General features: G+C 38.5%; 1 protein-coding gene across 5 annotated transcripts in view; it reads right to left on the bottom strand.

Annotated features, from left to right (window-relative positions):
• The window catches only part of LOC145545227 (uncharacterized), a 192078-nt gene that overhangs the window by 108594 nt on the left and 58801 nt on the right, over positions 1 to 24683 (bottom strand). For 3 of the 5 annotated variants that reach the window (XR_014081965.1, XR_014081954.1, XM_081589229.1), the window contains exons 1-3: positions 21510 to 21677; positions 17596 to 17707; positions 16291 to 16362 (exon numbers count right to left, since the gene is read on the bottom strand). The gene's annotated coding sequence lies outside the window, so the exon portion shown is untranslated. Of the gene's footprint in view, positions 1 to 4280; positions 4441 to 16290; positions 16363 to 17595; positions 17708 to 21509; positions 21678 to 24683 lie in introns of those variants that run through there. The other 2 variants (XR_014081966.1, XM_081589239.1) reach the window with 2 other exon arrangements.

The raw sequence follows: 24683 nt of genomic DNA, 5'->3' as shown, positions 1-24683 counted from the left end.
AGTTATTGTGAGAATTAAATGAATTAAATATTACTGCAAGTAATACACTTAACACAAATGTCTTCTGAATCTTAAGAGACTTAACTTTGAGACATTTCCCAACACTGGGCTCTGAGTCTTCATACAGGCAAAAGAGTTTCACAAAGTACATTAGTTTCCAGATTTGGAGATTTCCCAGATCAGTTCATTTTTTAAAAAAAAAAAGATTTGGCAATGGAAGAATATGATATATAGCTGGCAACCTCTGTTTTTCTTGTGTGTGTCATGTAAGAACATTAAAACAACTACCTAGGATTGTCAACATTATTTCATGAAATAAATTATACTTAAGCACAAAAGAGAAAGACAGAAAGAAGTCTAAAATATAGAGTATCTTGTTTTTAAATTTTGAATAAATTCAGCTTTCTGAAAAACATACATTGTCCATATCTTTCTCATCTGCTCTCTGGCAGGTGAAGAACTAGTCAGAGAATATCAATAATGCATGAACTAGCATTTGAGAACCATTTGACCACCTCCCCTGGCATCTCTCTGTGACCCCAAAGCACCAAGGACCCAAAAGCAGAACTGAGACTCCATCCTTCTTGTGGCTGGATCCCAGGAAGTTCCTAAAGTTAAGTCTCTTAAGATTCAGAAGACATGATCAGATGTAAAAAAGAAATACAGAAAGTCTGTGAGGCGTGGCCAGAATAGGAGCCCTAAATTTGTGGTTTTCACATAAGATGTTCACGGCACTCCCAAGTAAGGGCACATCACAACAATCTGAGATATGACACTGTGACACTTACTGTCAGTTCAGTCTTGAATCAAACTGATGACTATCACTTTAAAGAGAATAGAATACACTTAAAGAAGATATCAGATTAACACCAGGAGTATTATTAGATTTTCCCTATGCTAACACATTGGCAGCATTTTTCTGTTTTGTTTGGTAAAGAATTTGAGTTGCTTATAAATTTATGCTGAAACTCATAACTCACTTTCAGAGGCTAATGTGAGCTGCCCTACTTGCACAGGGAGTTGTATTTACCATACCCACTGTTCCTATGTTTCCATTAGAATGCAATTATCCCGCTTGGGAAAAAATAAAGGCCACTGGGTTAATGGAGCTTACCTTCCTTTTATAGTCCATAAATAATAAATCAGATATAATATTTAAAAAGAAAATCACATCCTTCATATCATTATATTTCTGATGCTTTTTTTCATAAGATCTTTGAGTACATGGCACTTACTATGGCCATAATTCTTGCAGTCCATCAGGTTCCCACAGCACAGGTTCAGTACAAAGTACATGGCATGTGTCTATTAAATCAATATCCATCAATACTAAAACATCCACAAAATTTCCTATGACATTTTCAAATCAGATTATTGAATAGTCCACTCTGAATTCGAGGAGTGTATCGCAGAATGATTTATCCCAGCAAACACACAGAAAACCTCCTGAGCTTGATCTAAGTGTTGACAGAGATATCCATTTAAAACATTCAAAACAAATACAGACTCAAGTGCTTTCCTTTGCTTCCAGAATGACTCACCAACAGACGCTGTGAGTAGCCAGTAACAAGTGCCTGTGACCATGCTAATGGCAATAAATGGCTCGAGGTAAGACTCTCCTGCCACTACTTTCTCTAATGAAAAAATGAAGACTTTCCTGCCAGCTAAATAGCTGAATAGGGCTCTCAGCCCAAAAGAACCTAATCAATGCTTTCACTTCAGACTTCCCAAGGGATCAACTAGACAATCACACCAGTACCTAGCACATCAAGATTTATAGGCAGATTAGGAATACATGGCCTAAACAGCTTCAGAAAGCCATTTGTCTTGAATGATATAAAAAAAACACAAAATTTAGAGCAGCTGCTGTTGGATCATCAATACCCTGAAACTAACAGGACTTCTCATGAGATTTATCCAAGAAATAATTTTAAAATAACATGGGAATGAGAATACACCCCTGAGTCTGCTGTAAGAACTGTTAAACACGTGTAAATCACTTTCCAAAAATAATGAAAATCTCTGCTTTCCACTTGATACAGGCTTGTGTAACAAAATGCACTTCAACTGCCAACAAACAGAATCACACACAACTCCTGCAGCAGCATCACAGCACATTTCTGTGAATAAGCATTTTAGGTTCAGATTATAAACCTAGCAATGAATCAACCAACCACCTTCATTAACACCACAGCATTAAAAGCATACTTTAAAAAAGTTAATTTGAAGAGCATGTATCTGTCAATAGCACATGATTATTTGTTTTTATTATAATTAGTAACAACAAAATGGTAGTTGTTAACTACCATTTACTGAGTGCTGTTCAGCTGGGCACTGATCCATTAGTTTTATGTGCATTATCTAATTTAATCCCTGAAAAAGCTTTATGGTCTATGATAGGTGACAGACTATCCCACCCCCAAATATGCCACTTTGACATAAGAATTATTTAGAAGCAAAATCTTTAAAAACAACACGTAAGAAGGGCATTCTAGGCTCCCCTTTTCTTCCTGAATATAGAATATTAAAAACTCCCATGTAGGGACTTCCCTGGTGGTCTGCTGCTGCTGCTGCTGCTGCTAAGTCGCTTCAGTCGTGTCTGACTCTGTGCAACCCCATAGACGGCAGCCCACCAGGCTCCTTCGTCCCTGGGATTCTCCAGGCAAGAATACTAGAGTGGGCTGCCATTTCCTTCCCCCCTGGTGGTCTAGTGGTTAAGAATCCACCTGTCAATGCAGGGCACAAGGGTTTTATCCCTGATCCCAGAAGATCCCACATGCTTTGGGGCAACTAAGCTGGTGTGTCACAACTACTGTGCCCGAGCTCTCTAGAGCATGTGCTCCGCAACAGGAGAAGCCACTGCAATGAGAAGCCTGCGTGCCACAACTACAGAGCAGCCACTCACCGCACAGCCTAAAATTAATTAATTAATCAAAAATACCAAAAAACTCCTATCTGAAAGATGCCCTCCCTATACCAGGAGAAAAGAACATTCTTCCATGGAGAGTCAAAGCCGAGAGAATTCTGTACAAACAGACCTTGCTAAAATAATTCCTATCTTCTTATCTTTTTCAATCTTCCTTCAGCCTACCCATATATTTTAGTTACATTCCCAAAATTGCCTCTCTTTCTTCAACCTGGTATAAAAGTATTTAGGTTTTGTCACTTCTTTGGGTCTTCATGTCATTATAAGGGCTCCTGTGTTACGTAAACCTTATAGAAATATATACGCTTTTCTCTTGTTAATCTGTTTTATGTCAGTTTAATTTTCAGACCTAGCTGAAAAACTCCAAGAGGATAGAGGGGGAATTTTGTCTCCCGTACTTCTGTGATGATTTGTTACCTAATTAAATCTACTGACCTATCAGCACAGAGCATTAAGATCTAACATTTTTTAGAGACACGAAGGCAATGGCACCCCACTCCAGTACTCTTGCCTGGAAACTCCCATGGACAGGGGAGCCTGGTGGGCTGCCGTCTATGGGGTCGCACAGAGTCGGGCACGACTGAAGCGACTTAGCAGTAGCAATTTTCCTTAGTATTCATTCTCAATGTAAATATTTTGGGGCTTTGAAATTTATCTAGGCTTCCCAAGAAGGTCTCCTTAAAACATTAATCATTTTTTAAAACAAACAGTATGCAAAACCCATTTGTATTCACCAGTTGGTGATGGACAGAGAAGCCTGGCGTGCTGCAGTCCATGGGGTTGCAAAGAGTTGGACATGACTGAGGACTGAACTGAACCCAAGACCTCTCCACTTAGGGACTTCTGGTTTCAAGGATCTCTAAATCCAATCAGCCCTTGGCTAAATATAGAAATGAAGCAAGTTTTATCATTACATACAAACTGCTTTTTTAGCCTAAATTTTATCCCTTTCACATAAAATCTTTTGAAAGGATAAATTTTCTTTAGAGAATCAGAAAGAGCCCCATGAATCCATAAGTGTTTAGCATAATTTCTCTATTTTTTAATGTCACCCTGACTCCTGAGCTACATGGTTTGTAACTCGTTCATTTAACCAGTCAGTCACTCATATAAGTCAGTTGATAATCTTGTACGTCCTCTACACTGACAAACTATATAATAGGCTATATATTGGCTCTGTGAAGCGAAGGAAAACTGTTTTTACTAAGCATTTCAATTACTAAAATATTTAATACTCAAGGACAACATTATAGTATACTATGTTAATTATTTTAATGCAATGATACATATAATTTTTTTAATCTTAATTTTGAAAAATTATGATGAGAGACTAATAAATTGAGACAGTATTTACCCCTATGAAGTCGCCTTCTTCAAACTCACTTAAAATTTCAGAGTTGGTATTTTTGTTCATGCTTGTATTACTTGACATGACATTTAAATGTCCAGCACGAACCAAGTAGCATTCCAAGGGTACGTGTCCTTGTCTCAGAATCATACTTTCAGCTTCAAATCTGGGGAGAAAGAATATTAAAAATATCTCTTCTGTAAAATGGTGGGTTAGAGGTCATTTTTGGTTAACAAAATCCTGTCATTCTTCTGTAAAGAATTTTACTTTTTATTTTCTTAACAAAATTATCACCCTCTTCTCATAAAGACCTTGAAGGCAGGGACCCTAGTCAACTTGTCCACAGCTATAGCGTCCAAGCCTAGAATGGTGCTTGGGTCAGAAAGTCAACACTCAATGAATATATGTTGAATGGATTTATAAACAGGCAAAAGGGGGTGTCGCACCACCACAGAACAGAAGGTGTCCCTATAAAATAACCTGTTAGATGAGCCCTGATAGTTCACAAAACACAGGTGTTTTTTGAAATCACTATTGCTGAGTTCATGACATAAAACCAGACGTTTGGCTTTCTAGGAGACATAAATTTGGTGTTGACTTGCATTGCTTCTATCAAGACTTTTTAAAAGTACTGTATTCAAGAAAAGCATGGTAAATGTTTCTTTCCCCTATTTGTAAATCTTTAGCCAGAAAGAGCAGTCTACACTTAGTATCTAGAACCTACCCTAGTAATTATGCATGGTAAGTGCTAATAAACATAAAAATGACATGGGGCAGTTGATTAAAAAACTCAAGATTCCTTGATACCCTTGAAATTCTGATTTGGTAAGTCTGGGGTAGAGCCCAGGAATCTATTCTTAAAAGACTGTCCAGATTATCTGATGAGGACCACACTTTGAGAAATACCATAATTGAAGCTAAGAATAAATGTCATTTAGTTTTTTTCTGATATGAGTAATTTTTGTGGAGACCAGAACATGTTCTATGAAATATTAAGAAGTTCTATGAACTATTGGGATATTTTCTGATTTTCAGTTAGCAGTTATACTATCCAGAATTCTTTCTTCCTAGAAGAACAGTTATAATTTCTTTATTCCATATCAGGCAGGTGTAATTATCAGAGAATGTGAATGGGAAAGAAGACAGTGGTATTAGGTATTAAAGACACAACCATCTCTATGTCATCAGTGAGAAGGCCTGAATTCTAGCACTTGATGAGCTAGATACATTAAAAAATCTTGAAAAAATCACTTAAGCTCCAATTCCTCACTTACAAAATGGGACTATACCAACATTCCTCATAATAATGTTTTAGAGGGAAAACATGGAATATATAACAGTGACTTAAATTATTCAAAAGGAAGATATTTTGTAAATAAAGTATTAGGATTTGGGCCCTACTTCAATAAATTTGACATCGCAGAAGCAGGATAACTTCCAACAAAAAACCATACAAGTTGATAAGTAAGCCTGTCGCAGCTCCATGGATGCTGACATGGGACTCTTGACAGAGACAAAGGACTTTACCAGTTGCAGCAGAAGGAGAAACAAGAGTATCAGTATTGTTGCACCAGTCCTCAGATCCCTCAAGGCAATGTGGAGGGCCCAGTGGAGCCTGCACACACAGTATGGTGAGTCCCAGAGGAGGATTCTATGCACAGGAAATCCACTGCTGAGGAACAGGAAGTAAGCAAGTTGCTTTGTCTGAAAGGTGACCAGGTGCTGTGAACTGCAATACATTACTTTCTCAGGATTACCAAGTGCATAAACACCCCAAGAAATGGCCCAGGTTTAAAAAAAAAAAAAAACAGTCAAAGTCTTGGGATGTATACAGCAAGATGTATAGGAACATAAGAGGCTCAAGCAGGCTGTATCTCAACATACAGCACATAATAATACAAATGAATGGAATTTTAAAATAAAGTTAGATGGCTACTTAAAGAATTATGATTCTAGTTCTAAAAGGGAAAAAGGCAAGGAGAAATTTTACAATGTTATTTTCACTGCCTTTGAGAAGAGGATCATAAGATTACAATGTGAAGACTCCTGACTTTGTATTGTTTATGTTAATGGAAATTTTTAAAAACCATGACTAAAGCTCTTTAGACTTGAAAAAATATCAAAAATTTCTGAAATAACTGCCACATCACATCACAGAAATATCCTCAAGATAATGATTAGTTTCCATGAACTAACAGTAGGAAAACAGTCCATAGGACCAACAAGAAATTACAAGAATGAGGCCAACAGTAGGATGTGATGGAAAAGGAAGGAGAAGGTGGGTAGACCTGAGAACTTATAAATTTAGGACAAGCATTTTAATGGAAAAGGTCTGGAATTCAAGACTCAATCAGATTTAAGCCCTCACAGAAAGTAGGAGAATTCCACATTCTCTTTTCTTCCCTTTATATTGTAAAAGTGTGGATGTGAGCCAGTCCTTCCCAGCCAGGTTTTGAAGTACATCATTTTGCTGCCAGATGCCCATTATACTAATTGGATCACCAGTTTCCTCTCTATCTTGTTGACACAAGGATTCCAGAGCTACCCATTTCTTTCGCAGCATTAAAATTTAAGCCTGCTACACATACAATAAACCATAAAAATTCACATAGGTCTGCACTCTGCTTTGGTATTATATTGTAACTCCAGAATGATTCTTCAATAGCCTGCATGAGTAATGAGAAGGAATGCCAATACTAAACAGGTTTCCCATGCTTAAACATTTAATTTTATACTTCTGAGGCATTTGACACATTTGTGAATTACAGTTTGATTCCAATCATCTCTCTCAATAATTTTTTCTTGTTTAGAATATAGCTACAACTACTCCCAGTGGATAAACAGAAATCAGACTACTTTTATTAGGAGTAGAAAGACTTAATATCTTCACAATCAAAAACTACATAAAATGTCCTCATTAATATACATATGGCTATACATATTGAACTCTAAGAGAGCCTATGAATATTATTACTTATTTATAGACACATTGATTTATTTGGTTTTATTCTCCATTTAAAAGGAAGGGAAATTTGAATACATATTAATATCAATCTTCACTGAATGACCTGGTACTTTTTAAAAGTAATTCACCATTAAAGTTTCTAAATATCCATGATTTTTAAAATGAGGCTTCATGTTAATGCTACACTATTTTTAACATTTTCCAAGAAAGACTCACATACACAATGTATCTTATATTAAGCAGGGTTCTGGGTTGCAGACGAAAGAATCTACTCTGGTTTTAAGAAAGAAAGGATTTACTATGGGTACTAGATAGCTTATAGCAGCCATCACCAACCTTTTTGACACTGGAGACTGATTTCATGCAGGACAATTTTTCGACGGAGCAGATGCCGTGGTGGGGGGCGGGGTTGGTTTGGGGATGATTCAAATGCATTACATTTATTGCGCATTTTTTTGTAATACCAGCAATGATCTGACAGGAGGTACCGGTCTGTGGCCAGAGGTTGGGGATCTCTGGATTACAGAATCTTTAGAAAGGTTAGTGAAATAGCCTGTAGGCAAAACTTACAAGAATAACTTTGGTGAAAATGCTGGGCAGATCCCAGAACCATTTTATCTCTACCATAGTCAGGAAACTGGGGCCAACCACCACACCTGAACAAAGAATCACATGTTTTTTGCCAGTTTCTGCATCAGCAAAATGGATGTCCTGTGTCTAATCTTTCCCCCACATACGTTAATTGCAAAAAAAAAAAAAAAAAGTGAAAGTGTTAGTCGCTCAGTCATATTGACTCTTTGTGATCCCATGGACTGTAGTCCACCAGGCTCCTCTGTCTGTGGAATTCTCCAGGCAAGAATACTGGAGTTGGTACCCATTCTCTTCTCCAGGCGATATTCCCAATTCAGGGATGGAACCCGGGTCTCCTACATTGCAGGTGGATTCTTTACCATCTGAGCCACCAGGGAAGCCCATTAATTGCAAACCAAATGTCATAAAGCTATATCTGTCAGAATCTAAATCATGTATTGATACTCTAAAAGAAAGTGAGGAGGGACTGGAAAAGGTAAGTTTTTGTTTCTTTGTTTCGGTTAATATTCTACATTGAAATGGCGAGGTTAACATTATGGGGAAATACTAAAATGTAGAGTTTGTTTCAGAAGATTTTGGGCAACTCCAGATTGCAAATGTCAACTTCAACCTTTATCACAAAATTCAGGGTACCTTACCTAATACATTTTGCATGTTTTTCCCCTTTCTTGACAAATAAGAAGACTGTTACAATAGTCCAGTCATTTTTAAATTGCTTTGGTATTTGCTTATAAGCTTTGATCTTCATCCTATTTTCAATTCTAATTTCCTTCAGGTTGGTTGGAAAATTCATCATTACATGACAGAGTTTAAAGCACAAACCCCAAATTATTACATATTTCTTTTAGTCACTCTTCAATTCGTAATATGTCTTTTGTCTTTAAAGTTTTGTTTCACTCTATTCACCATCTGTCCCTGCCTTTCTTAGGGGATTGCCAAGACTCAAATGGAATATTTTTGTGTCACTTACTCTTGATAGATTGCAGTCTGGCAAAAATGGAGCTGTACTTCATTTGGCAAACTGTGAAATGACCTATTCCTCTTTAGACATAGTAGAAGCTTTAAAAAAAAGAAGAAGAAAGAAAATAAATAAATAAATAGCCTAGAAAGGGGATGAAGGAAAAAGATTATGATCCTCTGCAGTTAGCTCAGATCCCTTCAGTGTTTCTGATAACCAAAACAAGAAGAGACTTTATGTGTTCTCTAAAGTCTAATCATTTTTTAGGTGGTAGATAGTGATCATTACAATCTTCCATATCTAGACTCATGAGAATTTGCTATGATGCTAACAGAGCTAAACTTCTATGGAAGGGAAGGTGACAGTGATACAGTGGGGAGATGGTCTTCCCTTGTACTCACAAAGTGCCATGATGTTAGGGCCGCAAACTCTGTGAAGAAGTTGGTAAGGAATATTTCAGAACCTAGCTTGCCCAGCAAAACAGTTAAGAAAAAACAAGCACCAGAAAAAGAAAATCTGATGGTGTCCAGGAATCCTTTACTGGAAGACATCTGAGGTGAAAAGTTCAAGCGTGCCTTTTTTTTTTCCTTTTCCAAAGTATTAGGTTTTAATATCCATTAATATTGCATCTGCCTGCTATCACTGAGAAAGAGCTGTGAAGTGGCTACTAAATCTTTAAAATGTTTGCATTTCTAAAAGGTCTAAAAACAAAGACATGTTTATAACCCCTACCTCATACCATATACAAAAATTAACTCAAAGAGTGGATCAATGATGTAAGTATAAGACTCAAAAATATTAAACCAGAAAATATAGAGGTAAACCTTCATGACCTTGGATTTGGTAATAAATTCTTAGATATAACACACAAGCAGCAACAGAAAAATATTAATTGGACTCTATTGAAACTTAAGACTTTTTGCATCAAAGGACATTATCAAAGAAAGTGAAAAGACAACCTGTAGAATGGAAGAAAATATTGGCAAGCCATATATTTGACAGAGGTTTAATATCCAGAATACACAAAGAACTCACAATTTGGTAACAAAATACAAATTGGGCAATTAAAAGTATGTAGTGGACTTGAATAGACATTTCTCCAAAGAAAGTATACAAAAAGTCATAAAGAGTTACATGAAAAGATGCTTAACATCCTTAGTCACTTGGGAAATGCAAACCAAACACAGAATGAGATACTGTTCACTCCTACTAACATGGCAGTTTAGCAATAATTGTGGTGGGTGATTTAGTCGCTAAGTCAAGTCCGACTCTTTGCGACCCCATGACAGTAAACTGCCAGGCTCCTCTGTCCATGGGATTTTCCAGGCAAGAGTACTGGAGTGGGTTGCCATTTCCTTCTCCAGGGGACCTTCCCCACCCAGGGATCAAACCTGGGTCTTCTGCATTGCAGATGGATTCTTTACTGACTGAGCCATACCGGGATAATAGAAGTAGTAGAAAAATAATAAGCATTGATGAGGATGTGAAGAAACAAACACTTGGGCATTGCTGGTGGGAATGCAAATGATGCAGCTGCTATGGAAAACAGAATGGCAGTTACTCAAAAAAGCTACAGAATTCTCTTACAACCCAGCAATCTCACTCTTAGGTAACCCCTTCCTTGACTCCTAATTCCTGGCAAACACTGTTTTCTTTATAATTTTGCTGTCCATGATATATAAATAGAATCACACAATGCAGTACTTTTTGTGCCTGGCTTAGCAAAATTCACTTAAGATCATCCCTGTCTTGTAGGCTTCCCAGGTGGCACTAGTGGTAAAGAGTCTGCCTGCCAATGTAGGAGACTCAAGAGATGCTGGTTCAATTCCTGGAAAAGGAAATGGCAACCCACTCTAGTATTCTTGCCTGGGAAATCCCATGGACAAGAGGCGCCTGGCAGGCTACAGTCCTTGGAGTCCCAAAGAGTTGGACACAACTGAGCAATCGACTACATACGCACATCCGTCTTGTATGAATCAGCAGTTTGCCCCTTTTTATTATTCAGTTGTATTTCATTGTATGGGTATATCAGTTTGTTTATCCATTCACCTGTTGAAGAATATTTATAAGAATGATCTTTAAATTTCCCTTTTCATTACTAAATAATTAAAATTTCAGTTAATTCCTAGATGAGTATAGTTTTGTGTTAATATTTGTTTGAAATTTGCTGTTTATGATGTACAACTTACTATTTATAAAATCATTGACTAACTAAAAGACCTCATTTTCTGACCTGCTATGTAAGTTTTCTGCAGAGTCTACTTGATTAAAAATTTTGAAATTATAGGGTGTTTAAAACCTAAGTATTAACTTCTACATATCATGACCATATCTTCTAAACTTCTAATGTCATTTTAACCATTTTTAAGTGTACAGTTGGTGGCAACCATGACCACTGCTTCCAAATCTTTTCCATCATCCCACATACAAACTTTAACTACTCTGTAACTACTAAGTAATAACTCTTCATTATCCCCTCACTGCAGTCCCTGGAAAGCAATGTTCTACTCTCTCTGGGTTTTTCTTTGTTTTTTGAAGTTAAAAATGCTTCCTTTATTACATAAAGTCGGTACTGATACTTCTAAATCCCACTGTTTGTGCATCTCTAGGTTGTTCAGTGTTATGCCTGTGATGTGAAGGACAGTTACTTCCAGGTGTCCTGAGCCTGGCTTCCTGTGAGAGTCGTCAATCATACCTGCTCCCCAATGCATGTACAGTTGCAAGCTACTCTAGGAGAGTAAGAAGTTCTCCCAGGCCCTAGAGTAAACATAATGTTCTTCCATACTTTATAGTACCAGAAGCAACAAAGTTCTGAAGGACACACAATTAATTAAAGACAGCATGGAGTCACAGTCTGCCAATACACCACCCTTACCGTTTTCATTAACAAAGTGGGTTACGTTGGAGCCCGGATCTGCTTTAGGATTCGCTGTTACAAGACGGTACACATTCTCCTGATTTCCAGGGTGCAAGGTCACTCTCAGAACAGCCTCCTGACCAGACCTGGGAGTGAGCAGCCCCAGGTGTGGGAGCGGCTCTGCCAGGTCAGTGCTGGTTTTAAGCCTACACCATTTCAAGGCAGTCTCCACCACATGTCTGGTGAATTACCAAGTTAGCATTTTAGTGCTGTAACATGTTGTGAGGAGAATTACTTTCCATTATGCAGTTTATTTAGCTCAACGAAATAAATACATTTGGACCAAAATTACAACCAGATTATAACCAATTCTCTAGGCTAAAAAGAAACAAAGTAACTGCTGAGGTTAACAAAGATTCAGTGATTCTCTTCATGTGGCCTTCTACTGGTTTGTGAACTGCACTATCCAAAATCATGAGCTTTAATAAAAATCTTTATAACAAGTCAGTGCATCCAAACAGGCATTTGGCCAGTAAGAATTTAATTTCACACCAATAAAATTTTAGAGTTTAGATTTATTTAGGGCCATTTGCACATGTTCATAGAACAGTTTCCCCCACAAGTGACAAGACAGCTCCCCTTCAGCGAGTCCCTAGCCTAAACATACCTGCTTTACTTATATATAACAAGAGGATAACACTAAACATGGAAGCCTTTGATTTGAGCATGAGAGGATGGTCTACACAGGGAATCCTTCAAAAGTTACACTTAGGGATCCACCTAACTTTTCAAAAATACAAGCCCAATTGAGGTCTTCTGGCCTATTTGCTTGACATTCATGTTTTATGCCTTGGAACTTCTTTTTGATGGCATCCTTGGAGCTCACATAGATCATTTGACTCTTCAGAAGAGATAGTTCTGGTGCCCACAGGAAAAACATCAACTCCTCTTTTCTGGATTACGTTGTTTCAAAGCTTGCATCATACAGAGCAGAGCGACAATCTTTTTCAGGAAGCATCCCCACAAAATGCTTGAAAGGATTGGTTACGGTGACACCAGAATCTCCCACCAAGATCTCCTTGCCTTCCTCCACGATAATGCACTTTTTCTCTGCACTGAGACAGAAGATGACAGCCTTCTTTCTTTTCTTGATTTCTTCTAGCATCGAGCACTTCTGAACTTTCCTGTCATAAAAAATGCAGCGTACTTCTTCGGCAACTTGTACTCCTGAGGCTATGTTTGCCGTGGCGGTCGCAAAGGGTGGAGAGGGAGCCGGCCAGCTCCGAGTCTATGCAGCGTCCTCCTCACAGCAGCCGGGCGAGCCTCCTAGGGGGCATGAGGGCACCTTGGACCCTCTCTCTGGTTTTTGTTTGCTTGTTTTGGTGTGGTTTTTTTTTGGCCAGTGCCATGCGGCATGAGGGATCTTGGTTCCCTGACCAGGGATCAAACCCTTGCATTGGAAGCTCTGAGTCTTAACCACTGGACAGCCAGGGAAGTCCCTCTACTCTCTGCTTCTATGAGTTTTACTATGTTAGATACCTCATATTAGTGAAATCGTGTAGTATTTGTTGTTCTGTGACTGGTTTATTTCACTTAGCATAATATCCTCAAGGTTCGTCCATACTCTTCTGTGTATAAGAACTGTCATTCCTTTTGAAGGCTAAATAACATTCCATTGTAAAGATATACTACTTCTTTATCCATTCATATGTTGATGGACATTTAGATATTTCCACATCTTGGCTATTGTAAATAAATAATGCTGCAATGAACATAGAGTTGCTAGTATCTTTTCAAGATTCTTATTTCAATTCTTCTGGAAAAATACCAGAAGTGGGACTGTTGGATCATACGGTAGTTCTAGTTTTAATTTTTTAAGAAATCTCCATACTGTTTTCCATAGTGATTACACCATTTTTCATTCTCAACAACAGTATACTTATAAGAATTCCAATTTTCCCATATCTTTACCAATACTTGCTGTCTTTTGATTTTTTGATAACAGCCATCCTAACAGGTATGAGGTGATATTGTGGTTTAGTTTGCATTTTCCTGACAATTAGTGACCTTAAGCATCTTTTCACATAGCTGTTGGCCATTTGTACATCTTCTTTGGAAAAAAATATCTATTTAGTTCCTTTGCCCGTTTTTTAATCTGTTTATTTGTATTTTTGCTATGAATTGCAACAACTTCTTACACATTTTGGATAATAAGCTCTTATCCCATAAATGGTTTGCAAAAATTATCTCTCATTCTACCAGTTACCTTTTTATTTTGTTCATTCTTTCCTTTGATGGTTCAAAACTGGGAAAGGAGTACGTCAAAGCTGTATATTGTCATTCTGTGTATTTAACTTATATGCAGAGTACATCATGCAAAATGCCAGGCTGTATGACTCATAAGATGGAATCAAGATTGCCGGGAGAAATATCGATAACCTCAGATATGCAGGTGACACCACCCTAATGGCAGAAAGCAAACAGGAACTAAAGAGCCTCTTGATGAAGGTGAAAGAGGAGAATAAAAAAGCTGGCTTAAAACTCAACATTCAAAAAACTAGGATCATGGTATCCGGTCCCATCACTTCATGGCAAATAGATAGGAAAAAAGTAGAAACAATTACAGACATTATTTTCTTGGGCTCCAAAATCACTGCACACAGTGACTGAAGCCATGATATTAAAAGATGCTTACTCCTTGGAAGGAAAGCTATGACAAATATAGACTGTGTATTAAAAAGCAGAGACATCACTTTGCCAACAAAGGTCTGTATAGTCAAAGCTATGGTTTTTCCAGTAGTCATGTACAGATATGAGAGTTGGACTATAAAGAAGGCTGAGTGCTGAAGAATTGATGCTTTTGAATTGCAGTGCTGAAGAATACTCTTGAGAGTCCTTTGGATAGCAAGGAGATCAAACCAGTCAATTCTAAAGGAAATCAGTCCTGCATATTCACTGAAAGGACCGATGCTGAAGCTGAAGCTCCAATACTTTGGCCACCTGAGGCAAAGAGCTGACTCACTGGAAAAGACCCTGATACTGGGAAAGATTGAAGGCAAGTGGAAAAGGGGGTGACAGAGGATGAGATGTTTGGATGGCATCACGGACTCAATGGATATAAGTCTGAGCAAACTCTGGGAGATGGTGAAGGACAGGGAACCCTGGCATGCTGCAGTTCATGGGGTTGCTAAGAGTTGGACAAGACTTAGCAACTAAACAACAAGGAGGAGACATGAAAACTAAAAGCACCACTGTCTCCTGACTTGAACCCAGGAACGGAAAAAGGACAGTGGAAATACTGGGGAAATCTAAATAGTCTGTAGTTTAGTTTACAGTATTTGTTAAACTAATCTTAATTCTTAGTTTTGGTCACTGTTCCATGGCTCTATGAGATGTTAACATACAGGGAGACTGCATAGAGAGTATTATTGGAACCGTCTGTACCATCCCTGCAACTCTTCTGTAAGTCTAAAATTATCAACATAGAAAGTTTAAAAGAAAATTTAGCTTTAGCAAAACACAGGGGGTATACTCAGCCATAACGTAATTCAAATAAATGGGTCTCAGTCTCAGGTAACTGAAACCCAAAATAAAAACAAGTCATCAGTATCCAGTTATTACTTTTCACCCACACAGTTTGAATGTCCAAGTTTCCAAACTAAAATCTCACATTAGTCATAAAGAGTGAGCAAATATCTACTTTTACAGCTTCAGGAACACAATTCTGTATTTAAGTTAGATTCTGTGAGAAACATAAATTTAACTTAAATCATGTTTATTTATACTACTTTTTCCAAGTTGTAAATTCACTGTTAAGTTAAGGACTGTCTGTAACCAGACAAGAATTTCAACTTGTAGTTATAGGAACTTACATGGCTATGATACATAGTAGTTTTGAATCCTCCCAGACTAAAATGGTATAGGTAGATTCAAGGCAATGGCATAAGCACAGAAAACAGTCAGAAATGTCTGATGCCAAAGATAATGAGTATTTGTAATATAGCATTTTATTTTTTAGGATACTCTGAACTGCTTTGTATCTTAAAATGCCTAAAAATCATACTTCTTTTTACTTTATAGCAGGTTTATAAAATGTTCTTTAGAGGCTTAAAAACAACAAATGTAAATCCAATTTACCTACACTACAAAAATATATTAAACTCTTAACAGAAGTAGAGAAGGTCCACCTAAATTCTTATGGACAGAAATTCATGTCTACATAATGGATTGCTTTGAAGTTTGTTCAAATATTATTAAATTAAAATTACAGAAAGCATTTTAATATGTTTAAAGAAATTTATTTATATTCAAAATCCAGTATATCAAACACATACCTCAAACATAACACATAATAGTAACTCAATGATTAATATTTCTTTAATTAATATATGAAATAAATTAAATATTGTTTCACTAGACCAAAAGAAAATATGAATATTACAGCCAACTTTATTTAATCTCATTTTGTTTTCTAAAACTCTAAAATTAAGGCAAGGATTAGGAAAGTAGAAAAATAAGACAAATAATTTGGCCTGGTTCTTTTATAATGTTAACTTATATTTGCTTAAAATGATAGAAGAAAAGTGTTATTAAAACCATTGGCATAATCATATATCAGAAAAAAACCTTTTTTTAATCTCTTTACCTCTCTGAGATTTTCTGGGCTTCTCTGCTTAGATCGAATGATCAACGTTTTCAGCTTTTCCCAATCTTTGCTCTGTAAAACAAAGTGTATTTACATTGATCTGTCACCATGGACACAATTTCTTCTAAAAATTTGGAAAGGATTTATAGCCTGGGCAACAGAGTATTACATTTATGTAATACGGACTTCTAACTTTGCACAGACATTTTATTGAAATAAAGAAACATTTACTTAAAACAACTGAAGTACTTAGTGTGGGATTCACTGGTCATGTTATATTGATAGACAAATTTGACTATAACTAAGACAACAGGACCATTAAAGCAAATTGAGAGTTGTTTGCATGATGAAGTGATAGCTCTTGTTATGAGTATGAGGGACCCCATGAGTGTAGCTTACTCTCATATCAACTTAGCTGAACAGTGGTCACATGCACCAGACTGGGAAACTATACACAGTTGTTTCCTTTTTATCTACAGAATTCAGTTTCAAAGTAGTGTTACTGACTGAAGGCTATCTTCTAAGACAATCCCCTGCAGAATGGAATGGCAACCCACTCCAGTATGCTTGCCTGGATAATCCCATGGACAGAGGAACCTGGTGGATTACAGTCTATGGGGTTGCAGAGTCAGATACAACTGAAGCGACTGAGCATGCACACCTACTATAATGTCCAATAAATAGTTGTTGAAAAGGAAGTTGTTTACTTTTTAAAAAAATACAAACAATAATAGTATCAACATTACTGCACACACAAATCTGTGCACTTATCCAATTATTCCTGTGGCATAAATTTTGAAAATTGGAATGGCAGAGACAAAAGTATGCACATTTTGAATTGTAAAGCATATTGCCAAACTGTCCTCCAAAATCCCTGTAGAAATTTACATTACCACCATCAACGAATAAAAGTGTCCATTTCTTTTATATCTTTGAGATATTGCTCATTATCACCCTTTTAAAAAAAAATTTTTAACCAGAATGATGTCATTATCATTCATCACTTTTACAATTAGAAAAAATTTTTTGAGATATTATAAGTTTTGCTATTCTTAAAACTTGTTGTTTAGTCACTAAGTTGTGTCTGACTCTTTGTGACCCTGGATTGTAACACGCCAGGCCCCTCTGTCCATGGGATTTCCCAGGCAAGAATACTGGAGTGGGTTGCCATTTCCTTCTCCAGGGGATCTTTCTGAACCAGGGATTGAACCCATATCTCCTACACTGGCAGATGGATTCTTTACCAATAAGCCACCAGGGCAAACTAGATAGCTATTAATTAGCATGAAGTTAAGAAATACTAACCAAGTTATGTTCAGAATAATTGCTCATGCTGAATAACAGTTCATTGGCTGAATGGTTTTTTATGTTCAAGTAAAATAGTGCCCATTCTTCTGCTCAACTCTTTTCAAGGTACCTGAGGAGAGACAAAATAAGTTTATTGTTGATGAGTCGCTAAGTTGTGTCTGAATCTTTGCGACCTCATGGACTACAGAGGCTGCCAGGTTCCTCTATCTATGGGTATAAGTAAATAGAAAAGGGTATATAATAAGTACTTACTTGATGGAGAATAACGTAGAGATGAACTGACTGGAGTACAACATACATTAGTGCAAGTTAAGATGAGGGGAAAACTCTAAGGTGTGGGTTCAAAAGACAGGGTGGAATTGGGAACTTACTATGGAGGTGGTACATGTTGCTCTGACAAATGAAGTTGAAAGCTGCTGTCTTGCTATTCTAGAATTGCATTTCCAAAAGCTTACACCCCAAACTCAGTGCGTCCAAAAGAAAACTCATATTCTATGCCTCTTTTCCACAGAACATGCAGCTAATTGTGGATCCAGGCCATGATGCTATAGCTAGACTTGTACTGTTCAGTATGTAAATACAGTTCATACAAATGGAGATGAGCTATAAGTACTCACTGGATTTCAAAGATTTAGTATAAAACAATGTAAAATACGTCACTGTAATTTTTATAGAGATTACCTATTGAAATGAGATTTTGGAGACACTGAGTTGAAAATATATTACTACAAAATAATTTCATTTGTTTGTTTCCCTCTCTCCTTTTTTAAAATGAGACCACTGGAAATTTAAAATTAAATGTGTGACTCATATCTGTGGCTTGCATTATATTTCTATTAGACAGTAATGATCTAGACCATTGAGATCTAGATTGCTAAGATCAAGGGCTAGATTATGAAGCTAACCATCAGTTGCTGTGCTCTAAGAATCTTCCAGGAAGGAGCAAAGAAGTGAGAGGTGGAAGGACTTAGCAGTGAACTGGGTTTGGCTTGAACTTGGAGGAATCAAAAAAGGGGATTTCCAGGCATGGGAGAAAGGCTCATAAAGCAAAGATAGAAAAGTAGGTTTTAAATGCCAGATTATCTAGAACTACTGCTCTCACTGTGTTATCTCTGCTGCTTTTGCCAGAGCTTTCAGCAGTGCCTTAGAACATTCTAAACATGTCTGAGCTGGACCACGAGGTAGCAAACTTGAGCCAAAGGGTGAAAATGGGAAAGTATGTCTCCTGTATCCAGCAGCAGCCAGTAAGAAAACCAAGAGGGCATGAACTTGAAGGGCAGAAATCAGTTGCCCCAATCCCCAGGAGATTCCTTTTCCAGTACCAGAATGGGAGTTCTGAGTTTGGGTGGAAAGGTTTATTTGTATGTTTTTATTTAGGCTGTGCATTTCAAGGATGGCATCACTCCCTCATAGGGCCTCCTTTAATTGTAACAAAACCCCGGGCTATCCCAAAGCTTGCCTGAAACTCATCAAAATTTGCCACACACATGGAATCTTTGCCTTGATGCCAAAGTTGTCATCAATGTCCAGCTTTGTATCCATCTTCTTTATTACATGCAGATGGCAGGCTGGCTGGCCCCAGTTATGTCAACTTCCCTCATGTTCTTACCTGGTGGAAATCCCTGCATGCCTGTGCTCAGGCATGCCCAACTACTGAGCAACTGAAGTTCATGACCTCTGAGGTTTTCTTCAACCTTATGTTTCTAAAAAGCAGTGGTTGCCTGGAACCAGAAAGAGGCTGAAGAAACTTTCAAGAGTGATGTACATTTTCATTACTTTGATTGTGGTGAGGGTTTGTGGGCATATGCATAAAACAATTTGTCAAAATACACACTTTCACTATGTCAATTATACCCCATAAAGCTGTTAAAAACAGTATTAACATATTTCCTTCTCATAATCAGGTTTGTTGATCAAGAAATCGATGAATCCTCATCTATCACCTACTCTGGCCACCTCCATCCCTGGTAGGAATAGTGTTTTCCTGGTCAAACAGCATCTAAGAGAAGCCATATTGTTATTTCCTTTATGCAAATAAAGTAACATTTTAGCAGCATAACTTCCTTTATATATTAACCAGAAGAGAAAGTCATCTGATAGATACATGCTTAAAACTGATGGATTGTATTTCTATAGAATTCCCACTAGGAAATTAAGAATAAAACTCTGAAAACTTCACAACCCAGTACAGGCATACTTCATTTTATTGTACATCATAGATACTGTTGGTTTGCTTTATTCTTTTTTTCAAACAAATTGAAGGCTGTAGCAACCCTGCATTGAGTAAGTCTATCAGCAAAAAGATTACGACTTGCTGAAGGCTCAGATGATGGTCAGCAATTTTTAGCATTAAAGTATTTTTTAATTAAGGTATGTACATTATTTTGGACATACTGCGTCTGCACACTTAACAGACTACAGTATAGTGTAAACATAACTTCTTACAAACAGGAAAACCAAAAAAATTCATGTGAATCAGTTTATTGTGATATCTGATTTATTGCTGTGGTCTGCAACCGAACCCAAGGTATGCCTACTGCAGAGCAGAGCAGTTGTCTCAGGTTGAGATTCACAGAAGCACACCCTGAGACAAAGACTCGTGTGTAATGATGGGAGGTTCTCAGGTGAAAACAATAAGGAAATGGGGCAACCAGGACAGCAAAAGGCAAGAAGCAAAGATGTGGGCCCAGCTATAGCCCACCCCAGCCTGATACTGTAGGCAGCTGTAGACCATGAACTGCACTGCAAAGCGTTCCCCTTGGAGCAGGCAGGTGCCCTCCCAGCAATCCTTAGCTACAGACCATCACCAAAAGTCTTGGGGTGTAACCACTGGGGCTTTTCCTGGCAAGGCAGCCTCCATCAGTGAGGGCAATTCTTGAAAGGAGGTTCAACTGTGAGCAATATAGGAGGCAATATAAGCTCAATAGGAGGCTATACTCAGCAGCTGGAGAACGGGGACATTTACCCACTTGAAAAACTCTTGTTTTCGTTTCCTCATCTGTAAAATAGGACTATAACAACAGCAGCTACTTAATATACTCATCAAAACTAAGTAATAATACATTAAAGCTCTCAAAAGAGCACTCGGTATTAAATAGTATATGCAATTCACTTAGAATCGCACATAGCATATGCTCAATAAATACCACAATGTTATTGCTGCTGTTGTCTCTTCAGAGGTGGCCACACCAGGCCTCTCATTGCCCAGGTGCAAGTCAATGCCCTACACAGCTGCACACCCAGGAGTGAGATTTTTGCCCAAACACTACGTAAGGGCAATCTAAAGATTTCACTTCTAGGTGACTACCTAGATAAACACATCCATTTTATCTGACATTTTCTCCAAGTTCAAAATCAAGCAAGAATAACTTTCCTGTTTCTCTTCAAAGAGGGGGAAAGGTGCAACCTCAACATCAGCTGCTTTTTATTTCTCTGGGAGGTCCTCAGCAGATGGTTTTCACCTAGTGTCAGAAAAACCAAACCAACACAAAACCCCCTCTCTCACCTACACTGTGTGGCCCCAACTATGAAACCAGTCTTCCTCAAGCAGCAGAGAGTTCCCACAACCACACACCATACTTGGAGCATCATTTAAATCCCAGGGACCAATTTTTGCATTCTCCAGAAGCAAACATAGAAAAATCAGACTCTTGCTTTGCTTCTCCCAATTTTGGAAACCAAAGTGACATCTTTTTCATATCTGACTAAAGAAACTGGGATGGGTCAGCTCGACTAGACAGGGTTCCCAGGAGAGAGAAGGAATTGCCAGCGAACTCGAGAAGGGGACTGGCCTCGCTGAGACTGCTGGTTCGCCTCCGGTCCGGCGCCTTTTCGGAACCAGCACACCAGGGGAAAGCCCCGTGGGAGAGGCGGCCCTGGCCGCAGCAGGCAGGCACCTGGGCGGCTGTTACCTTTTCATGCACCCGGTCAGTCCGGAGACGTGTTCCAGGATGCTGGCCGCCCGCGAGAGCCTTCCCCTGTCCCCCGCCGGGCGCGGCCAGGACGAATCCGAGGGGCCCGGAACCCCGGGCACGACGACGGGAGCCTTCGGACTCACCTTCCCCGCGACCGGCGCGCTCAGCTCCCACTAAACGGGCGGCGGGGGCGGGCTCGCCTTTGGCCCCGCCTCTCGGTCGGGTTTCCTCCTCTTGTTTTTATTCAGTCGCCAGGTCGCTTCCAACACTTGGCGTCCTCGTGCACTGTAGCCCGCCAGGCTCCTCTGTCCATAGGGATTCTCCAGGCAAGAATACTGGAGTGGGCTGCCATGCCCTCCTCCACGGGATCTTCCTGACCCAGGGATCCATCCCAGGTCTCCTGCCCTGCAGGTGGATTCTTTTCTGTCTGAACCACTAGGGAAGGCTTCACCCTTCCATAGGTGAATGTATTCACTCATCTGGAAGCTCTCCAAATGCTGCTATTGGGGTTATGGAAGCTTCCTCAAGTAGACACAATGAATTATTAACTCCATTTTCATTCCGTCTCTCTTCTCTGGAGAAGTAGGGAACCGGCTTAAAAATTTCAAGCTTCTAAGTATGATGTGGTTATTTCTGGTGACCAGCCCTCATCCAGGAGCCATCTAGGGGCCCACTGATTCAATAGATTAAAAGATACTTCTAGTGCTCTTATAGCTTAGGAATTCACAAGGGTTTGGGGAGCACTGTGCCAAGAACCAGGGACAGAAACTAAAATACATATTTTCTATTTTCTCATACACAGACTCTAGCCTATACCATATATGAAGCATCAGATACACTAAATATTACATTGCATTTATTAAAGAATGTCTACAGTGCTTTATAATTTCTAATAATGAAGAGTTTTATGTTGTCTGAGATCAGTCACTGAACATGTTAGAAACAATATTTTATCAGTCAAAAGTTATATTTGAATAAACTTTTTTACCTACTTCTCTTTGTCGCTGAGGGAAACATAAATTTTTATTCTCTTCTTTTGCCATAACAGTAGTATAGACTGTTTAGAATATACAATGTTGTTAAGTGTATATGAAATATGTAGCTCCTATGTAGCTCTTAAAACTGCTTTATATTTTTATCAACTTCCAAGAAGACATTTCATTATTAGAAAGTATGGAAACTGGTTATGCAAATGACAAATATTTCGCAAACACTCTAAGCTCCACAAATGTTTAATAGTAACAATTTCATTGGCACACTTTAGCCTTTATTAATTGGTTCCCATTTCATATTTTACAAGCCAATATCCTACATATATATATGTTATTGGCACCTTGAATATGAAGATTCATATTATTGTTTTCCCAAAGCAGCTGTGGAGAAGTTTTATTGCATCTAAAAACAAATGTTCAGATTCAATGATGTATTTAAAAGACAATACAAATCCTCTCCACAAAACTGTATTTTTTCCCCACTTTCCATTGCAATGAAAGAGCATGAAGATTCAAGTTCTCAGCTTCCTTTCCTATAATAGTTTGAGTGTCAAAGGACACAGTGATTTTTGTATCACTAACCAAAGGAGTGGACATTCTTTTGCTCAGACTCCTCAGCTGTAGGGACTTTCTGATGTCCATTATCCTAAACCGCTGCTGCTGCTGCCACTGCTGCTAAGTGGCTTCAGTCGTGTCCAACTCTGTGCGACCCCATAGACGGCAGCCACCAGGCTCCCCCGTCCCTGGGATTCTCCAGGCAAGAACACTGGAGTGGGTTGCCATTTCCTCCTCCAGTGCATGAAAGGGAAAAGTGAAAGTGAAGTCGCTCAGTCGTGTCTGACTCGTAGCGACCCCATGGACTGCAGCCTACCAGGCTCCTCCGTCCATGGGATTTTCCAGGCAAGAGTACTGGAGTGGGGTGCCATTGCCTTCTCCGATCCTAAAATGAGAGAACTGAATTATCTAAATTTCTCTCCAGCTCTGTAATTTTATTATTTTTAATATTGTATATTCTACACAATGCCAAGAACAACCAACAACAGTAACATTTTCTAAAGATCATAAATATTAGAGGAAGGAATCAATAAGCAAGTATATTACATTGTGTAACATTTTCTTTACCATGCTATCAGTCCAGTTTTTAAAAGTTGTACAGTGTAATTCCACTACTCCTTCAATTTTGTACATTTTTAGTACAGTACCTAGAAAAATTGCAAATATGAAAATATAAATACATATTTTTAAAATCTCATGTTGGTATTCCCTTTTTAGATGGAAACTCACCTAAAAGAGTAAATATATGAAAGCCATTGTTGCTTGTATAATTCAACTTAATTTTTAAAAAGCAGTAATCACAATCAAGATTTTTTTTTTTTAAATGGTAGAGTATATGGGGATAAGTACAAAGATACCCACATCTCTTAAGATTTAAACTGATTCTGAACCTGATGTAGATCATGGTTATGAACATAGGTCTGTCCAGTTAGTTCTAAACATTCACTGAATTTTTGTGCAAAATCAGGTCTAATGAATCAGATCACATCCCTAGATACTGCAATAGACTTTTATCCTGAGGCTGATCCTTGACTCAATGAATGGCGCCAATCTGTCCACTTGTTCAAGGAAAAGTTCTGAAAATCATTCTCCACTTCTCCCCCTTTCCAGTCCCTCTCACATCCGTTCTTCCTGCAGCTACCAGAATGGTCTTCATAAAATGCAAATTTTTATATATGTCCCTCCTTTGCTAAAAACCCTTAATTCCCTACAGGCCTGAAGATAAACACCTAACTTCCCTCCATAGACTTCCAAGGCTCTTTCCACTTGCCCCCCACATTTCCCCCTAGCCTCTCTTCTCTTCGCCAAGTCCATTTCTCCATCTCCAGCCATGGCCCTTGCTCAGTTACTCTGACTTCCCCCAGGTACAAGAATGTCTTTTGACCCACTCAACCTGAAATGCTCTTTTGCCCTTTCTCCCCTGGCTAGCTCCTACTGTCCCATCAGGCCTCTGATTTGATGACTTCCTCCAAGTAGTCCCACTGGCCCTCATAACACCTTACGGTAACCCCACTACAGCCCTTAGCATACAGTATTGTAATTACCGTTTTCCTCCAGTTGGCCACTAGACTAAGCTTCTCACCTGTGTGCCCTGGAGGAAGCCATATGTAGTAAGAGCCCAAGC

This window comes from Giraffa tippelskirchi, chromosome 1, assembly GCF_054371585.1.
Source record: "Giraffa tippelskirchi isolate mGirTip1 chromosome 1, T2T-mGirTip1v1.2.pri, whole genome shotgun sequence".
Lineage (NCBI taxonomy): Eukaryota > Metazoa > Chordata > Mammalia > Artiodactyla > Giraffidae > Giraffa > Giraffa tippelskirchi.
Note: the sequence above shows the minus strand (reverse complement) of the source record. Positions and strands in the feature narration are given on the sequence as shown.